This window comes from Prionailurus viverrinus, chromosome E1 (assembly GCF_022837055.1).
Source record: "Prionailurus viverrinus isolate Anna chromosome E1, UM_Priviv_1.0, whole genome shotgun sequence".
NCBI lineage: Eukaryota > Metazoa > Chordata > Mammalia > Carnivora > Felidae > Prionailurus > Prionailurus viverrinus.
In genome coordinates this window covers 42,220,362-42,241,759 of record NC_062574.1, presented here as the reverse complement: position 1 = coordinate 42,241,759, position 21,398 = coordinate 42,220,362, and the positions used below count along the sequence as shown (strand labels likewise).

The 21,398-nt window shown below is 45.3% G+C and overlaps 1 protein-coding gene across 2 annotated transcripts in view; it reads right to left on the bottom strand.

Annotated features, from left to right (window-relative positions):
- The window catches only part of MAP2K6 (mitogen-activated protein kinase kinase 6), a 122,575-nt gene that overhangs the window by 82,534 nt on the left and 18,643 nt on the right, over positions 1-21,398 (bottom strand). Inside the window, exon 1 of one of the 2 annotated variants that reach the window (XM_047833274.1) lies at positions 13,871-13,990. The exons of the other annotated variant lie outside the window; for it this stretch is intronic. The gene's annotated coding sequence lies outside the window, so the exon portion shown is untranslated. Of the gene's footprint in view, positions 1-13,870; positions 13,991-21,398 lie in introns of those variants that run through there. 2 annotated transcript variants of the gene reach the window in all.

Genomic DNA, 21,398 nt, shown 5'->3' with positions numbered 1-21,398 from the left:
TCGTTGAGAAAACCATCGGTCCAACCAAGCATATTTCTATAAACACTGACAGCAACTCCTCACACTCAAATTACTACCTCCAACTTGGGAAAGTCATAGATGTGTAAGTACTCAGCTGATCAAACTCATTTTATGCGTTTAAAGATCGGATTATTATAATGGAGAGAATGAATTCAAGCCAATTTCGAGAATCGAGGATTTTAAAGTTTTAAGACATAAAGTTGCCTTACTCTAAAATAAAACTCAAGATAAATCCTGGGCCATCCCTAACCGAGCTCCTTCTCTGTAAAAGAACATTAGAGACATCCCAAAACCGAGGAACTATTGTTCTCCATAAAGAGAGCTAAAGTACAGGCATTCCCCCAAGCCAAGCCTAGGCAGGTTCCAAGAAGGTCCATTAAAGAGGGTGACCCACTCATTCGGGTTTGCCCTGGACATTCTGGATTTTAAAACTGGAAGTCCAGGATCCCAAGAACCCACTCAGTCCCAGGTAAAGCTGTAGGTTGGTCATCCTATAACTAACAACGATCTCAATAATAGTTTTTCTGTCCCATGTTAACAGATAGAAGGTAAAGAAGAACAAAGGAACCAGGGGTAGGAATTTTCAGGTGTATTGTATAAATATAACTTTCATAGTATTCCTGTCATACCCATTCTACAGATAAGTAAACTGAGAATCAGGAAGCTAAGTGACCCATGACGCTAACTGACAGCTAGTGAAAAGGGAAAGCCTTTAAGAATCACATAATTCATCTCACCCGGAGTATGCCACATTGTAATCCTTAGTAAATGCTTGGTGAGCACAAAGGTTTAACAGGGAATTTGAGGCAAGGCAAGAGTGGGAACCCCGTTCCGCAAACTCCAACCCATAGCTTGCTGCATCCCAAGATCCAAGAGTCTACCATCACAGTAAGATAAGGATTCTATCTCTTTACGTACATTTCACTTGGGGCACCAAATGTTTGTCTATGCAGTCAATTACTACTCTTCTCAAAATAGAATTTGTTATCATTAACAGCAACTTCAAACACTAAAATCTTCCCTATTTCAACTTCATCATTTTTTTGATGATACTACCCCTTAACTGCTTTTCTAGAAATCTAAAATCTTAAGTGTGAAATATGCCCATCCAAATATAGTAAGAATAACATTACTGCGATTAAGATGACTTGGGTTCTCTGAATGGTAAGTACACATTTCTACACTCTTGTACTTATGTAACATTCGGTAGAGACATCAAAGCCTCCTTCAATATACATGAGTTTTCCCACATTTCCCAGCCTCCCTTACAGTTAGTTCCGGCCAATGAGATGTGTCTAGAAATGAAAGGTGCCACTCTGGTCTAGGAGTTAGTGAAAAGCCCATGTTAGAATCTTTGGCTCACCCATCTGCCATAGACACCTTCAAAACCCATGTGTTCTGGATGGTACTGTGTAAGGATGTGTAGTCTAAGCTTCATCCAACTTGACGTGACATAAAATGAATGAAAGCAACACTTCGTGTTAAGTCACTGAGATCTGTGAGTTACTGTGTCATTCCTGGACAGCTTATCTTAGCTACCTTCCTTCTTTTCACTCTCTCTCTCTCTCTCTCTCTCTCTCTCTCTCTCTCTCGTTTCTCAATTAGGGAATTTCTTGTATGGGTGTTAAGAAAAAAACATCTAAAATTTAAAATAAGGCAGAAGGTCTTCAGCATGCCTTTCAATGACATATTAGAACAATGGCTCTCAAAAGTATGTTCTCCGAATCGCCAGTATCGAATCCGAATCAGAAACATCATCTGAGACCCTTGTTAGACATGCCAGGATTTCCGCATCACAGACTATCGCAGAATGAGAAACTGAGGCTGGGGCCAGCAATGGTTTCAATAGCCCCTCTAGGTGATTCTAATGCATGCTTCCATGTGGGAACCACTGTTCCAGAGCACTAGTTGTTTGACCAGCTATTTTCATTTGTACCTGTTTTATAGACACAGATGATTTCTGTCTAGTACCAAAAATAATTCCAATGATTTGTCAATAGCCCTGAAGCATACTAACCAGGTTTGTACATAAAGTAGCACCCCTAGACCCACGTTCTTGCTTCAGTGTCTATAAATCCTCAGCCTCTTGATTGCTTCCCTGAACCAGCTTTGCTATCCTCATTAACAAATCATAAAAAGATTAATGCTCACTATATATTTGTATAAGACACAGTTAATTTTTAACAATTTAAAAATAGGGGCACCTGGGTGGTTCAGTCAGTTAAGCGTCTGACTCTTGATTTCAGCTCAGGTCATGATCGCACAGTTTGTGGGATTGAGCCCTGCATTGGGCTCTGCACGGACAGCACAGAGCCTGCTGGGGATTCTCTCTCTCTCTTTCTCTCTCTCTCTCTCTGTCCCTCCCCCGCTCACAAACACGTGCATGCACACTCTGTGTGTCTCTCTCTCTTCAAAATAAGTAAATAAACTTTAAAAGAAATTTTAAGATTAAACTTCGACAGGGGCAACTTGGATAATCAACGTGAAGTCTTCTAGAACTCCATGGATGTGTAAAGCGCGAGAAGGGCAAAAGAAAAACAGGTAAAAATTACATTTCACAGATTCTACTTGACCCCTGAAAAAGCCTACCTAATAACTACAAAATCTGTTAAACAATCAATTAGCTACCTACACTTTTGGAGGCTACATTTTTACCTGGATATATTCCACAAAAAATTGAAATAAGTCGGAGTCATGTAAATATGAGAAGACTACCCAAGAATATGAGGACTCAAAGAGATCATTAATAAGAGAAAAGGAGAATATTTTCCATCTCAGCATTATTGACATGGAGGTCTACAGTAAACGGTTGTCCTGTGCTTTGGATAGCGTTTGGTAGCATACCTGACTTCTACCCGCTAGACCCTTGTAGCAACCCCCGCCCCCCACTGTGACAACCAAAAAAAAAACGTCCTTAGACATTGTCTGATGTCCTCTGGGAAGCAACAGCATTCTCAGTCGAGACTCACTGGGTGAGAGGTGAATCCAAAGGGCAGAAGCAAGTCCTTTTGACATCACAACGATAAAACCTACCGAATTTTTCTAATGCGGCAATTCCGGTATACCTTTGCACATCTATCATTGTCCGATTTATTCACTCTAGCTTTTAGAAACTATTGACAAGATTCTAAACTGTGTAAGGAAAGGAAAAGGTATGGGAAAATAGAAATATGTAATCTAAAGATGTTTAAAAGGGGGGAGGGGCGAATGGAGTTTAAAATGAGATAGAAGGCAAAACACCAGCCACTGCTGTTGTTATCATGGGACAACCTGATCGATCCTCTTTCTTGGAAGAATACGGATAAAGCGGTGGGGCTGTGGAAGGAATAATAACACTCGACCAACATTCGCTCCCCCTATATTTCCCAGCCTTCCTTCCGGGTGGGTTGGCCCATGGGATCAGTTCAATATGTCACTTTGAGGATGCGGTTGCAGGAAGCTCAAGAGCCAATTCTCCAGTCTCCCTCCTTCCCTTGCCTCGGAGATGAGAGGCCACGTGTTCCAGATGGTCCGACTACTCGATGGCGGAGCCCCCGTTAGGCTGGGTCCCTACACCGCCAAGTGGAGTAAGGTTCCCCCTCAATTCACTAGAGACATGTAGTATGAGCAAAGAATCACATTTTTCCTGTGTTAAGCCACTGAGATCGGGGGATTGTTACCTAGTATAACCCGACTACCACAGTGAGAATAACCCCACGCCTATTCAAATTCTACTGAAGTCCTGAGAAGCCACATCCCAGTTTTGCTTCACCAAGTTGCCCGTTGCCAAATTACTTTGAAATGTATATAAATGGACGAGAGAGAGAATTTAGAGGTCATGCTTCCTCACACTAGAGGAAACCTGAACCAATTGAAAACCACGAAATAATGTTGTAGTACAATTTAATGAGGGTTCCCAGCATATACACAAGAGGAGCTGAGATGGTAGAACTCCCCAGCGATGATACAGGAACACTAAAATAACTAGCCCTACTTGTTGAGGGCCTGTGATGTGCCCAGGACCCCACTAGTTGCTTTATTCAGCTCCATCTCACTTAACAATCATTGTGATAATTTTAGAAATTAGATATTTCATCAGGAGATGAAACACAATTGATTGTCTTATGCCAGGAGCCACGGCCTGGCCAACGTTCCCTAGACCTAAAGAGTCTGCATTTGCACAGGGTTCAGAACAACAAAAGAACATGGAACAGAGACCCCGTGTGGCCCACAGAGCCTCAAATACTCACAATCAGACTCTTTACAGAAAAAGTTGGCAGACCCCCAGTCTATGCTAAGCACGGCAACCCCTCTTGCCAGGATGGGTTTGAGGGTGACCGAGCAACAGCTTCTGACTTCAGGTTTGAAATCTAAGAGGAAGTCTACTGGGAGCTACTGGAAAGCTTTTCCTTCCTGGTTGAAATAATAACAAGACCCAGGGGAGAAATGCCCCCTTCTCTTCCTGCCTTTTGATGTTGTCATGTTACATCATGGTATTTAGGGCTACTGTGGCCATTCTGTACCAGAAAGGAAAAGTCAAAGGATTCAGGAATTAAGGGGATACCTTCCAAAGCCAGAGAGCATGGTTAAATGACTGAATCGCCCAACCCTGAATGGTATATTTCCATCCAATATCTTCATGGGGGGGGCAATAAACCCCAATTGTTGCCACCACTTCTGTTGGGTATTTGGTGACTCGCAGCAGACAGAATCCTATTCTCTTTCCATCACCTCTCAATAAATGAAGCCAACACTCACGTCTCTAGCATAATGGAAACTGAGAAGCTGCAGTAGTCATTAGACACTTTGCTCCGAGCTGGAAAACTCCTTGGAACATGGTAGGCTGTTCCCCCCTCCCCCCCCCCCCCCCCCCCCCCGCCGCCAAATACCATGATTCTCTAACTCTTGCTTAGGAAAAGAAAGCACTGAATCTTTGAAATCCAGCCGTGAATATGAAATGCTTGAGCAACTCCAGGGTCACAAGGTTAGAATCTTCCATTTGTAAAATGTAAAAGGAAAACGAAAATACGACTGTTGTAAAAAAAAAAAATGCTGTTGAATCCCTCAAAAATGTCACAAAATGGGATTATCCCCATATCTATATTTTCAAATTAATTTTGACAAATGTTTATTTTATTTTATTTTTTTAATTTTGTTTTAACGTTTATTTATTTTTGAGACAGAGCGAGGCAGAGCATGAACGGGGGAGGGCCAGAGAGAGAGGGAGACACAGAATCTGAAACAGGCTCCAGGCTCTGAGCTGTCAGCACAGAGCCCGACGCAGGGCTCGAACTCATGGGCCGCAAGACCATGACCTGAGCCGAAGTCGGACGCTTAACCGACTGAGCCACCCAGGCGCCCCAATTTTGACAAATGTTTATAAAAGTTCTTCGAATTTACCTCTTGAATTGCCCTATGTCTCCCTACATTAAACAAAAATCACCTCTCATTTCAGCCACCAGGGTCTTTTTTAGAAATACCGTCAAATATGTATGCACCCATTACGATGTGAGAAAGTTATTCCCTCCGGACACAGTCAGAACATATGTCCTGAAAATTTCCTCTGGTAAGACTGGCTTTGGCGGACGGATAATGACTTAATCACTGGAACTTGGAAGCTTTCACCGTGTTCAAAAGCTGTCACTACACGTTGATGGAGAAAGTGCTTCTGGCTAGAAATACAGACACCAGCCAAGTCACAACAGCTTCCTGAAACTTTTTTATTGCCAGTATCAAACCATAACAAAGAGTTTCTACTGTGTCACTATTAAGTTTGTCCGAATACGACCCTTAGAATCTGAAGAATCCAATTCTCATAGTTAAAACCTAGAGGCCATGTACACGGTTAGCCCTACACAGGTTAAATGGCCCTCTGCATCTAAAGCAAGTGGGGAGGACAACTTTTTTTCCCTCTAAATCCAAGGCAGTAGTTCTTAACCTTGGCTGCACATTGGAGTCCCCGGGGAACGTTAAAATATAATGATGCCTGGCCCTCTCCCTGAAGTTCTAATGAATTGTTCCAAGTGCAGCCTGGGCACGGCGATGTCTAAAAATTCCCCAGGTGATTCTAATATACAGTCAAGGTCGAGAACCGCTGACCGAAGGTCAATGGTAAATAGAAGAAAATGTAATTAAAGAGCTACACCCAAGAGAAAAAAATAACTAAATTGCATTTACGAAGAGTTAAGAGACGAGAGGAGAGTGGCTTCCTCCCACTGTTTAACATTTCCAAAAAAAAAAAAAAAAACCAGGGCGCCTGGGTGGCGCAGTCGGTTAAGCGTCCGACTTCAGCCAGGTCACGATCTCGCAGTCCGTGAGTTCAAGCCCCGCGTCAGGCTCTGGGCTGATGGCTCAGAGCCTGGAGCCTGTTTCCGATTCTGTGTCTCCCTCTCTCTCTGCCCCTCCCCCGTTCATGCTCTGTCTCTCTCTGTCCCAAAAAAAATAAATAAATGTTGGAAAAAAAAAAAATTAAAAAAAAAAAAAACCAACCCAGAAAATCAATTATTATAAATCAAATTATTATATAATCGATTCTTAGAAATTACGGGTTTTTTTAATTTTTTAAAAATTTTTTTTGGTTTTTAATTTATTTTTGAGAGAGAGAGAAAGGAGACGTGCGTGTACATGAGGGCAAGGGGGGGGGGGGGGGGTGCGGGACAGAGGATCCGAAGCAGGCTCCACACTGACATCAGTGAGCGCAAAGCAGGCCTGAACTTACAAACTGAACCGTGAGATCATGACCTGAGCCGAAGTCAGACACTCAGTGGACTGAGCCACCCAGGCACACCATAAGGTATGTTTTTATGCTAAATTATTAAATATAAAAATTATATATAAACACACGTGTGTGTGTGTGTGTGTGTGTGTGTGTGTGTGTGTATAATTATTTAAAGAAAGGAGAGGGATGGCCAAGAGTAAGAGACCAAAATTAAGGAAGGAAATTAAGGGTGCCTGGATGGTTCATTTGGTCAAGCATCTGACTTTAGCTCAGGTCATGATCTCATGGTTCATGGGTTCAAACCCTGTGTCGGGCTCCGTGCTCACAGCTCGGAGCCTGGACCCTGCTTCGGATTCTGTGTCTCCCTCTCTCTCTGCCCCTCCCCTGCTCACGTTCTGTCTCTCTCTCTCCCCAAAATAAATAAACATTAAAAAACTTTTAAAGGAAAGAAAATACAAGTGCTTGGCCCCTTAGTCATACATGTTAGTTGTACCTAGTATTCCTCCATATCCACACCTTCCTTAAACAGAAATCTTTTTTTTTTAAGTGCTCCTCAAGACGGTAGTCCAGAGTCCGCAAATTGCTGGCCATTGGCCAAATTTGGCCTGCCACCTGTTTCAGGACATAATATTTTAGTGGATACAGCACACTCACTGATTTCCATATTGTCTGCCTGCTTTCACCCTACAGCAGAGGTGCAAGAGACCATCTGGTCCATAAAACCCAATATCTGCCCCTTTACAGAAAAAGTTTTCAACCGCTGCTCTAGCCTAGAACCAGGCATACATATATCTGTGCTTCTCCCGCTAATGCCGGTGCCAGAGCTCTGCCCTTGCGCTCCTGCCTGTGCCGCGGCTCTGGCTGCTCCACCCCATCGAAGGGCCCCTGCAGTGCGTCCCAGAGTCCCCCTGTTCCATCCCACCAGCTTGGAGCCCTGTCTTCAGCTCTCACTAGGATGTCTCAGAGCACCAGGCTGACGGCCGCTCTGTGCACTAACCAGCCTTCAGCCAAGAAACAAAACCAAACCAAACCAAAACCAAAACCAAACAAAACACACCAAAGCTCTCCCCAGCTTGCTCATGTTAAGAGGCAAACAAATATATTTTTTACATAGTGCTTCTCCACAACCTCCCTAATCAACTTCTGGTTTTTGCCTAATTCAATCGAATGTTCTTTCGCTTTACTACTCGGCTAGAACCTAAGCAATGCGTGCTCATAGTACCCCCATAGTTCTGCCGTCTCTTTGCAAACCTTTTACTATGGTAGCAAACACCAGAGGTGATTCTTATTATTCGCTTGCTTGTACCTCTGTATTTTTCAATACAGAATGAAGCTGTAATTTACTTGCATCTTTGGGAAAGAAGGGAGATAGGAAAGACGTGGGAATCTATTGCTACCTAGGATTAAAATTTCCATCAGAGACAAGCAGGGCTTTAGTGCATTTGTTTGTAAAATCAAGGTTCTTCTCTCCGTTAAGTACTGTCGGTAAAATACGGTCTTCACTTGAGCAACCGGGTACTGAGTTGTGGCCTCAACACCCAGACACCCAGGGAAGGGGCAGAAAAACAAGACCTCTCCCACGTCCTTTCTGTTACTCCAAATATCATTCCTTTCTTCTTAAGATCAGATCAACCTCGATACTGCTGACATGTGGGAGCTGGTAATTCCTTGTTTGGGAGGCTACCCTGTGCATTGTAGGATGCTTGGAGAATCTCTGACCTCTACCCACTAGAGGCCAGTGGCATACTCACAGACACACAATACCTCCCCTTTAGGACAACCAAAAATGTTTCCGGGCACTGTCGGTTCTCAGTTGAGAACCACAACATGAGGGGAACTGGCCCCATAGACCCCCACCTTCCCACTCTTCATCCCATCTCTATCGCTGCTTCCTTAGTTTATGCCTTCATCGTCTTTAACCTGGACTGCTACCACACTCTCCCAGTTACTCTTCTTGCCACCCACCTCCCCCCAGAGCTCATACGTGTACCCTCCACACTGCCACCGAATCAACTTCAAGCACGAGGCACGCCCTCCCCTACCCGCTGGACGTTCTCCGCCGAGTGCTGTAAGATGCACAGAGCCGCCGCACCACGGTTATGTTCCCCTCCACAGGGACACCCTCTATCCTGACACCCCCCCACCCCCGTGCCTCTGGGTGGGTTCACTCCAATGGGCCATTCCAGCTCCAAAGCATCCCTGTGGGACGGGCCTTACAGCTGCTTCATTATTCAACCGTTCCTTCTGCCCAGTCCCGTTTCTTCTGCTTGCCTTCAAATGTGAGTGGCAAGGACACTCCCCAGTAAACCTCCTGTGCGCAATGCTCCCCCTCTGGGTCTGCTTCCTGAGGGACAGGACCAAAGACACAGAGTGATCATCTGAAATTACAGATCTGACCACGTTGCCTCCCTGCCAGCCATCCTGCCCTCCCTCCCCATCACCTACACTGAGGGACCCTAAAGAATGACTCTCCGAGTGGCAGACAAGGGCATCTCAATCGGGAGAGCCTGGCAAGGGAGCTCTCTGCAGGGGAAGCCCTGATACGTGATATATGCTGACTTCTGTGATGTAAATGTCTCCACCACTATCGACTGCAAGGGACCACCAGTTCAACAACCAGCCTGCAAAATGACGGGCCATTTAATAAATGGCTCTCACGAACCAGACACGAGGCAGCTCCAGTAGGCCGCTGATACCCCCGGACCGTTCACTGCTGTTGATTCTCACTGTTCGCCTTCACTCAGACTTCATTTCAGCTATGACAAAGGCTTGCGGTTCTCAGACCACCAGGATGCTTTGAGGTTCTGTGCCCTTACTCATGGGGTTTTCTCTGTCTAGAATATGCTTCCTTTCTACGTGACTCAGGCAAACGTACTCGATGCTCTGGATTCGGCTCAAATAAAATCTCTTCCATAAACATTTTCAAAGTTCACCCTTCCCCATCCCATTTCACTCAGAAGGTTAAATAGAACTTTCTTGTTTTTGTGTCCACGAGGACCAAAGAGATTTCCTATCATAGCATTCCTACGATATTTGTGTGGTGTGTGTGTGTGTGTGTGTGTGTGTGTGTGTGTGTGTTTACAAAACTAAACCGTCTAGACTGTAACTCTTCCGAGGGTACGGTCTTACTTATTTATATTTTTCTGGCACATAAGACGCTCACAAAATGTGTTTTTGGATAGACTAAAAACCGGCCTCACTTCCTAGCTCAACTTTCCCATCAATTAGAGATCGTAAAAGAAAGACATCCCAAGGAAAAAATACTCTATTACCCCCAACTGCCTCAGACTAGGAGTCCCACTGGTGCTCACTGTGCTTGGGATTTAAGTCAAGCTTTACACACTCACGCGGTGCCTACTGCTTGAGAAATACTGCATCCTTAAAATAAGGATAGAAATGATAAACAACCATTCAGAGGAGTTTGAGGAATAATAACCAGCTTTGCTTTTAAGTCAAAAACATTTTTGTTTTTGTACGCCTCCCTCCAAAAAAAAATAAAAACTCCATAAAAACGAAGAATAGTGGGGCGCCTGGGTGGCTCAGTCAGTTGAGCGTCCGACTTCAGCTCAGGTCATGATCTCGCGGTCCGCGAGTGCAAGCCCCGCGTCGGGCTCTGGGCTGACAGCTTAGAGCCTGGAGCCTGTTTCAGATTCTGTGTCTCCCTCTCTCTCTGACCCTCCCCCATTCATGCTCTGTCTCTCTCTGTCTCAAAAATAAATAAACGTTAAAAAAAAATTTAAAAAAAAAAACAAACAAAGAATAGTAATGCAACCTCTTATATAGCACCTGCTTGCTGGATATAACAGCTCTGTTTTAAAGGCTTTGCATATACTATTATATATGCATAGTTTATGTACTATATATTATACATATGAAGTTATATATATATGTTAGGGTATATGTCATTATATAACATTATTATATATGAAATTATATTATATTCATATTACATATGAAGTTTTATATACATATATGTGTTAGGGTATATGTTATTATATAAAGGTAGCTTGTTATATGTAACAAATGCGAGCGAGTATGCTATATATTATAATAATATGTAACACATTTATAATAATACAAGATACACAAATATAATACGGTGGTATATGTGTAATATAACATTATTATATATAGTATTGTTATATATGTTATACATTACAATATATAAAATACATCATATATTGCAAAGTTTCATATTATGTTAGATGCACAGTTAAGTGGGATATGAGGGATATGAAGTGGGAAGGAGGGATATGAAGTGGGAAGGAGGGATATGAAGAGAAGGAGAGAAACAGCTCCTTTGCAACGTCCCTCCACCGTCATCAAAGGATTGGCAACGAATGTCCCCGTCAAAGCCTGTACGCTGGGAGTTCCGGCCCCTGCCCATCACCTGCAGCAGCGACACCCGGCCAGCCCCGCCACAGAGACCAACGCCTCGGTTGCCTAGGGACGCTTCCTCTCAGCAGCTTCCCCATGTGGAAATGCCACAAACCCCAATGACAGAAGGAACCAGAGGCGAGGAAGGACAGGAAGCGCCAGCAACGAAAACAAACCCTCTGAGCAAGGCTGAAAAGAGCCAAGAGGAGACAAAGTGCCAAGAGGACATCCGGCCTGTGAACAGTCTGCTCACTGACCAGAAGGAAGGAGTTTTCTCGTTACCTGGGGACAGCTAAAGAAGTAAACCGCAGGGGCCAGGAGCAAAGATGTGGCTGAAGACAGAACAGAAGAAAAATACAACGATGAATGAAAAGAGCCTTGACCAGCGATGGCTGCCGTTGGGAGCGTGGCCAGGACTATGACGCTGGTGGCTGCGAGGCCCCGGGGCAGCCATGGGGAGGCCGGGAGTCACCCACCACGGCTGGGAACAGAAAAGCCCTGCACCTTAGCAACTTCTCGTGGGCTCCGTGCACCGCAGAGCAGCACACGGTCGTGCTTATCAGCCTACGTTGTTGTTGTTTTTTTAATTGTTTTAATGTTTATTAATTTTCGAGAGACAGAGAGAGACAGATCACGAGTGGGGAAGGAGCAGCAAGAGAGGGAGACTAGAATCCAAAGCAGGCTCCAGGCTCTGAGCTGTCAGCACAGAGCTCGACGTGGGGCTCGAACTCACAAACCGCGAGATCGTGACCTGAGCTGAAGTCGGAGGCTTAACCAACTGAGCCACCCAGGTGCCCCTATATTGTTCTTAACACGTGCTTATTCGTTTTTGAGAAAGAGAACGTGAGCAGGGGAGGGGCAGAGAGAGAGGGAGACAGAAGATCTGAAGCAGGCTCTGCCCTGACAGCAGGGAGCCCCGATTCGGGGCTCGATCTCACGAACCGCAAGATCATGACCTGAGCCCAAGTCGGGCACTCTGCTGACTGAGCCACCCAGGTGCCCCTCAGACTGCATTTAAATGAAAAGAATAAAAGACAGTGCCTTTGGGGACAGAGTCTCATGGAAAACAGGGTTAAGACCTCAGTGCTCAGAGGACTAAAGTTAAAAAGAAAAAAAAAATGCTCTAGAACACTTCCCTACAGAGCTAGATAGGTGGGTCTTTGCTAGATTTTACAGTGGGGTCAGGAGCCCTGGGATAGAAATCGGACACAGCAGGGCACCTGGGCGGCTCAGTCGGTTAAGTGTCTGACTTTTGGTTTCAGCTCGGGTTATGTTCTCGAGATTCGTGGGACAGAGCCCCACATCGGGCTCTGTGCTGACAGCGTAGAGCCTGCCTGGGATTCTCTCTTCCTCTCTCTCTGTCCCTTCACCACCCTCCGCAAAAAATAAACAAATAAACTTTAAAAAGACATCAGAAACGGCAGGACAAATCAGAGGTGCAGGCAACAATATTTGGGTGAGTTTGTCACGGCTTACTGATGGAACAGGCATTTAAAGATGCCTCCCAGTTTCGGCCCTAGGCTCACAGAGTTACCTCTCTTCATCCCTACATCCCTACGCTAAGAGACCTTCCGCTGTGTTCCACACGCCGTCTCTCAATTTTGGGTTGAAAGAGCCCTGCCTGCCAACTGACCTCAAACAGTCTGGCTGGTCTGCCTTTCCCTGGACTCGGCCAGCCTCTTGCACCCCTCCTGGCCTGGGCCTGTGCTCGGGATACGGGACCCTGGCCTCCTGCTCTCTCCTGCTACGCCTTTACTCACCGATGCCCCTGCTCGGCTAAGGCTCACCCCTCCGAACGCCTCTCCAGTCCCTCCTTCCTTCATGTCCTCCCCCTCCAACCCCTACCTGTTTACTAAACTTCCTTCTGGGCCATTTTCAAATCCCATCTCCCAAGCCTACCTTCGCTTCGGACCCCTCCGCACATAGGACAGGAAGATGACACTACAACGTGTGGTTATATAAATCTGCTACAGGTACCCAATCTGCCGAAGGTATCCAACTCAACGGACGACGTCAGGGAATGGCCGAGTCAGTGAAGGGTGTTTTCAACTGGGTTTTCAAGCACCCGTTCCCCCAATAAGCTCAACACAAAGCCACCGTAAAAGGGCAGAGGAGACACTAAGGTGGGAAGTACTGAAACGCTGCCCGAAAGGCAGTGGATGAGAAAAGACCAGCGAGCTGAGTGGCTCTCGAGGGGATCTAAGCCTGCTATTCGCTGGCTCCAGGACCTCAGAGAAAATCACCCAACCTCCCCCGAGCTTCAGTTTCCTCACCTGCCAAAGAGAAAGAACAACCACCTAAAAGGTTAGCAGTGAAGGAGGGATACGCTAACACGCAGGAGGGGGTCTGGCCCCTAGTAACTCCCTTCAGACGCTGGTGGAGAAACTGAGGTACAGAGAGAGGAACTTGGCCCAGCCAATCCGGCCACTGCTAATTTAGCCCTTGTCACACGATCCTTCACCCAGCAATTCAATCTCCAAGCACTTAGTACAGTTGAGGCTCCCCGTGCGTCACTCAAAAAACTTGTTGACTAATGTAAATCCAAGCTGTATCCCTGTACTGTGTTTTCATTCCCTAGGAGAATGCTGGAGCTTTGCCGCCGAACAGTCAACTGTCCATTTCCGGCTCGATTATATAAACTTGATATTCTTAGACAAAGCAATGGATCCACCCTCCCCTCCCCCAGGTTCCGTTAATCACCAGAAGAGAGTAAAGCAACGAACACTTAGCTAACACTAAAGGAGACAGCAGCTGTTAAGACAACACGTTACATACCAAAATACCTTTGTTGCAGGGGAAAAAAATAAACAACCTTTTTTCTCTTGCTGAAACCCTGAACTCCTTACGTACGTAGGCACCTCTCTGATTTCTTATGCAACGTGACACATGTCGTGCGGTGGACCGAACACATGTGAACCAAAGCTCAGATGGATGCATTTGAAACTGATGTTGACAGCATAAATCTCGCAAAATGGGGAAGAGAGACCTTCCTGAGGTTTGCATTTTCGAGTTTTCAAGCCCGAGCACAGACGTGCACCGTGTCCCTCTTCCGAATCGCCACCCATGAGAAACAAAGCTTCCGCGTATGTCCTACCAACCCGATCGTTAAGACATAAAAGCAAGAGTTCTTTTCATACTCTTCATGGACCTCGGGCATTTACAGACAATTCACTTGTTACCCAGAGAAAGGGGGATTCTCATAAGGAAATGCCTGTAGTACGGGGAAAATACTAAAGAGAAATGGGAAGATCAGGTTCCAGCCTCTCCCACCAGGTAGTAAGTAATACAGCCCCCCAAAACAAGCTACTTCATTGAAACATGCAACAGTTTTCCCTGTGAAAGAAGAGTCCTTGGTCTACTGCATCAAGCATTTAGAAAGGATTAAAATAAATTTTGATCCATGATTTGATCTATGATTTCTGAAAATTGTGCACAAATCAAGGCAGTGCCATTCACATTCAAAACGTCACTTTTGTTACGTGAACTAGAATTAGCTCATTGGCAGACCTCGCTAGGGCTGAGCCAGCCCTTTTTTGCTTTTGAGGTCAGTAAGTAATCTAAGACTGGAGAGTTTTCTCTCCGCTGCTAACTTCCCCCGAGTCGAGTTTCCTTCCTCTGTCACAGGGGGTGGGTAAAATCTTTTCCTGATGTCAGTGCACTTTGGATTTCCCATAAAGCTCCAGCTAAAGAAAGTTGGGGGCCTGCATTCAATGGCCAGCTTAGAGATCGCGGCAGGCATCTGTCACGCATTTGGCATCTGAGCCCCCTGCCTATGTTTGCAGTCCTCCACCTCACGAGGCAAAGCCAGCCACCCATTATAGAAGCTAGAAGTGCAGGTTACTCATTTTCCCAGCATCCTCTGCCCTAGAGCCTAAGCCCAGGGCAATCACTGCAGACTTGGAATCAGTCCCTCGTGATGTCATCAGGCAGGGACAACACGTGATCCATTCCGGCACTTGACGATGGTAGTGGCCCCTCCATCCAGTTTGGGGAAGCTTTGTTGGCAACAGTTCTGATGACAACCACACCCCATGTCCAGCAGCAGTGGTGAAAGCTGCGTATCTGTACCCCCCCGGTTGGGAGCAGCAGTGTCTACACCAGCCCCCTCCTTTGGTGCATTTTGGGGCTTTCTTCCAGCTCTGTTGCTTCCGATTCTAGTGCTCTGAACCTCTGGCAGCTTTTAGAAGCCACCCCAAATCCTTGCAATGCATTCTTCTCCTGCCAAGATCAGCAAGAATCAATTTCTGACAACACAATCTTACTAATTCAGAAATCATCGTCCAGGCCAAGAAATCAAGACCAGCAGAGCACTGGGCTTCATCCAGAAATTTCCAGATGATGTGCCACTAAACCTCATGACCCTACCAACCTTTCCATTCACAACGCACATCACACAGCAAGCACAGGGTTAGAAAAGAAAAGGCGGGGGTTGGGGGAGGGGCGGCGACCTGGGTGGCTCAGTGGGTTGGGCATCCGACTTTGGCCCAGGTCATGATCCTGGGCCTCGTGGGTTCAAGCCCCGCATCGGGCTCTGCGCTGACAGCTCAGAGCCTGGAGCCTGCTTCCGATTCTGTGTCTCCCCCTCGTCTCAGTCCCTCCCCCATTCACACTCTCTCTCTCTCTCTCTCTTAAAAATAAAGAAACATTAAAAAAATTTTTTTAATGTTTTAGGATGAACTCTACTCATTTTATTTTTTTAATGTTTTTTATTTATTTTTGAGAGAGAGAGGGAGCATACGCGGGTGTGCAAATGGGGGAGGGGCGGGGGGGGGGGAGGGACAGAGGATCCAAAGCAGGCTCTGCACGGACAGCAGTGAGCCCGACACGGGGCTCGAACTCACAAACGTGAGATCGTGACCTTAGCCGAAGTCGGACACTCAACCAACTGAGCCACCCAGGCCCCTACTCAGACATTTTATACAGAAGTAGAATGAGGGTAAGAAGAAGAGCATGGACCTTTTAGTCAAAAAAAAAAAAAAAAAAATCTGAACTTTTGTTACTTCCCTCCATTACTGCCTCTTCTCCAATGCCCTAAGGACAACACATCCCAGACACGCCCAGGCAGTACCACAAACTTACATACCACACAGGACACGCACGTCCAACTTCCTTTGTTTTCCCTACGCTCTTCGTTCTGACTAAAATGTGTTCTCCTTGCTAGCGAACTCCTGTTCATCCTTCTAAACCCAACTCAAAAGTCTCCCCATTGTGAAGCTTGCCTAACATCCCCTAAGTTAATCGCTACTTCTTCTATGCTGTTGAAATCTCTACTGTGGCCATTACCCTGCCCCTTTTTTAAGAGTAGCAGTCTACCCGCCACCCCGCGCTCCAACTGTGAGTTCGTGGAACAAGGGAAGTCCTTAACCAGGGCCAGAATTAGGGTAAGGCAAGCAAGGTTCCTAAACAAGCACGCACTCTCAAGTGCATAAAACCAGTCTCTACCATCTGTCCTTCTTTAATTCAGAGCCTATTATAGAATAAGCACTCAGACTCTTGTTGACTGAATGGTGAATAACACAGGAAAGTGTATATGATTCAGAGACGATTTATATAATACAGGGAAGGCAGTACCTGACATCGCCACAAACAGGCCGGATAACCAGAGCTACTCAACCTGGCCAAGTGGGCAGTAGAACATGGCACCGTTCGTTGGCACAGTTCATGGCTCTGCAACTCTACGTTCAAAGGAAGTTCAAAAAGGAAGAGATCCAGACAGAAGGATTCAGTCACGGGAGACTCTTCCGCCGGAGCCGAGGCCTGACCAACGCATGGGATTTGAAGCGAAGGAGGGGAGAATGATCAAACTGATCGGCACCAAGTGTGGGTAAGATAAGCTGAAGAAAAACAAAAATGAGGGCTAACCGGAGAGGAGGCACGTCAGGGAGTGAAAAACAAGCTGGACATGAATCGGACAGCTGGATGGAGAGAAAGCGCGCAACGCCCTAGAAAACCGAGCAGGGCAAATCTGCGGCTTGGGACTGAGTGATAGGGTGGAAAATACTGTTTTATAGTAACAGTGAGAAGACCAAAAGCTACAGCTCTCAGTCTGTTAGGTGCTAAACACGCTCGCGTACAACATGATAGTGAGCTCATTCGATTCTCAAGTCAAGCCTCTGTGGCTGCTATTATCCCATTTTGCAGATGCGGACAGACTTAGTGAAGCTTAGCCAAATGTTCAAGGTCATGCCATCTGCAAATGGCAGAAGCAGATTTAATTCACGCTTTCTGGCCTTCAACACACCCAAGGGGAGGGGAATCCCACATGGGCGGGGATTCAGATAGGCTTCGCAGATATAGTCAGAACAGCTGGCCGAAGGGAATGTTGTTCTCAGGATGCAAGCTTGATACAAAAAAGAACGTTAGAAAGAGGGGTGTCGAAATGAAGAGGGTACACATTGAGGAATGGGGTGCAGAGTGGCAGGGGTGGGGTGGGGGGGGAGATAACTCTAGGTACCCAGAGGGCAAAGAGAATGTCAGTCAAGAGTAGCAATGGCCCTAGGACCAGAAAGAGGAGACCTGGGGTTCACACTCCAGCATCACAACTTACAAACTGATGCGTCCTGGGGAAACCATGTGAACTCCCCAAATTTCAGCTCTCGCATCTCTAAACTGAAAACCACATATCTGACTTTCTATCATCTCTGAGCCTTCTTCACAGCCCCACTGAGTGCCTGAGTACCACAGGCACCTAACAAGTGGTAATCTTGTGACTCCTCAAGACAGATGAACCAAGGACAGGATAGACACAGACAGAGATGTGAGGTCAGGGCATGGATAGATGGCCCGCAGCAGGGAGGATGCTCGGTCAATTTTTAGCAAAGAGGCAAACTCATCTGTTGAGAGAAAGGAAGGTAGAGAGAGCTGGCGACCTCACAGGAAAGCAGACATCAACAACTTTCTCTGCAATTCTCAGAACATTCAAGCTGAAAGGGACCTGAAGAATAATTTAATCGAATGCTTCCCCTGTCTCCATTTTACAAATGAGGGAAAAAGCAAATTTGTTCCATAAAGGGCCAGAGAGGAGATATTTTAGGCTCTGTGGGCCATAGTTTCTATCCCAATAAATCAACTCTGTCATTGTAGCATAAAAGCAGATATAGTATGTACACAAATGAGTGTGGCTATGTTCCAATAAAACTTTATTTATAGATAGAAATTTGAACTCCACATAATTTTCACGTGGCATGAAATATTCTTTTCATTTTTTTTTTGTAGCCATTTAAAAATGTATAAACCATTTTAGCTTTTTGGGCTGTACAAAAACACACGATGGGCCACAGTTTGCCAAGCCCTGCCATATGTTGGTTATGAGCTCATGCTAAAGATAGTCAGACGTGAGTTTGGGTTTTGCCCCCACAATTTACTAGAAGTGAAACTTCAGCTATGGTATTTAGTCTTCCTACTCCTCATCATTTACAGACTCCTTACTTATCAAATGTAGATAAAAATTATACCTATGCCACACAATTTTTGTGAGGATTAAATGAGATAATGCATGTCAAAGAGCTTAGCAAAGAGCCTTACTCGAAAGCAAACCAAAACACCAAACAGAAAACACCACATCCAAGAAAATGCAGGTGACACAGTTCACTCACAACAAGCCCAGGATCTGAACCTTGTGCCCATCTACTCTGTTCAATACCTTTTCCAGCCCGACGGCCATGGGTAGCCTTGACCTTACAAGAAGTCAGATATTCATGAATCTGTAATCCACTTACTCAAAAATCCCCTGTCCCCAACCCTGAAATTTCACCATTAGAAATGCATTACTTTAGGGGCGCCTGGGTAGCTCAGTCGGTTGAGTGTCCAGCTTCAGCTCAGGTCATGAACTCACGGCTCGTGGGTTCAAGCCCCACGTTGGGCTCTGTGCTTACAGCTCAGAGCCTGGAGCCTGCTTCATATTCTGTCTCTGTCTCTTTCTCTGCCCCTGCCCTGCTTGTGCACTCTCTCTCAAATATAAATAAACATTAAAAATTTTTTTAAAAAGAAAAGAAACACATTACTTTAGGGCTGCCTGGGTGGCTCAGCTGGTTAAGCGCCCGACTTCAGCTCAGGTCACGATCCCACGGTTGGTGAGTTCGAGCCCCGCATCGGGCTCTATGCTGGCAGCTCAGAGCCTGGACCCTGCTTCAGATTCTGTGTCTCCCTCTCTCTCTCTCTCTCTGCCCCTCCCCCACTCACCCTCTGGCCCTCTCTTTCAAAAATAAATAAACATTTAAAAAAACTTTTTAACATATTACTTTAGTTTAAGCTGTTTTCCACTTGAACAGTGCAAATTCCCCTGGATGATTTTTTAATTTAAGTTCTATTAGTTATACTTAGATGTAACTTATTACCTACTTCTTATACAGTTCTCTAGACATTAGTTTTTGATGGGAAATACAGAAAGGATAAAAATGCATCCATACCATGGAAAGCTATACAGACACAGAACGTCATGAAGTACCATTACATGCTAAAACATGGATGAATCTTGAAAACACGATGCTGAGTAAAAGAAGCCAGATACAAAAGGCTTTACGTTGTATGATTCCATTCATAGGAAATATCTGGAATAGGCAAATCCATAGAAACAGAAAGTAGCTTTGTGGTTGCCAGGGGCTCGGGAGGAGGGGGGAAGGGGGTGACTGCTTTCCATCTGTGGAGATAAAAATGTTCTGGAACTAGATAGTGGTGATGGTTGCACAACCTTGTGACTACCAAAAAAACCCACAGAATTGTATCCTTTAAACTTATTTAGGGGTGCCTAGGTGGCTCAGTTGGTTAAGCATCCAACTTTGGCTCAGGTCATGACCTCACAGTTCATGAGTTCGAGCCCCGCATCCGGCTCTGTGCTGACAGCTCAGAGCCTGGAGCCTGCTTCTTATTCTGTGTCTCCCTCTCTCTCTCTGCCCCTCCCCCACTCTCTCTCTCTCTCTCTCTCTCTCTCAAAAATAAATTTAAAAAAAATTTAATACTTATTTAAATGGTGACTTTTATGCTGTGTATTTTACCACAATAATAAAAAAAAAAAAAAAAAAAAAACATGCCCAGATAAAAGACACAGGAGGATTCGACAGGTGTGGAAAGAAGTTCTTATTTGAGAAATGAATCCACCAAAGGCCACCTTAGTTCACTTTACATGTTTTAAGGCCAACCCTGCACACTGCTAATAAATGACGTATTCAGATAGTGCTGACTGAGCACCTACTAGGCACCAGGCACCGAGCCTGGCTCTGAGAATAAATCAGCCAACAGGGCAGAAAAGTGTTTCTTCAACTTCTGGCCCAATCTACAGTCACCCAGAGCAAAAGCCCTCATCGAGTCATTTTTATAAAAAACAGACACAAGGGGCGCCTGGGTGGCGCAGTCGGTTAAGCGTCCGACTTCAGCCAGGTCACGATCTCACGGTCCGGGAGTTCGAGCCCCGCGTCGGGCTCTGGGCTGATGGCTCAGAGCCTGGAGTCTGTTTCCGTATCTGTGTCTCCCTCTCTCTGCCCCTCCCCCGTTCATGCTCTGTCTCTCTCTGTCCCAAAAATAAATAAACGTTGAAAAAAAAAATTAAAAAAAAAAAAACCAGACACAAAATATTTATTGTAGGGTCATTACGACAAAAACCAAAAATATATGACAGCATTTCTTCACTAATTCTCATGTGAAAAACTGCCTACTGACAAACGTTGCCAACGGTAAGGAAGAGGAAGCAAGGGGGTAGGGTTGGAGTGGCAGAACTCCAGGGAAAAGGGAAGGGATTTAGACGGGATCTGTTAATTTGCAAACTTGTTATCTTTCCAGAACAAAATCTCCTCAGAGGACAGAGAAGTGTGACAGCTGTATACTTCTTTTAAAGTGTTGTTTGTAGTCGAACAGTCGAACACTGCCGGAAGCACACCTGTTTTATTCTTTCATATCAATCCCAAATGACTGGAATGTATTTTTGGTTTCTTTTTTAACTTTTAGGAACACTGGATCCAAGCCAACCTATAAAGCCGATTCTCTCCTTTTTTTTTTTTTTTTTTTTAAGACTTCATAAACTTTCTCGGTCACCCAGATGTTTACAACCATCACTCAAAGAACAAAGTTGTTCCTTGAGCTCCAGGCTTTGCCTTTTATTCTTGGCAGAATGAAAATGGATAAATGCATTTTTGAAAATGTACAGGAGTCCAGTAATACATAAATTTGGATTACTATTAGAGTAGGGGCTAGGTAGTTCATTTCTTCCAAGCTTCTACCAAAATCCACAAAAGCATGGATGGTTTTCTTGAGCCCAATGGCAGTGGGCAGAAGGTAAAATGTTTGAAATACTTCATCCGCTTACAGTCAC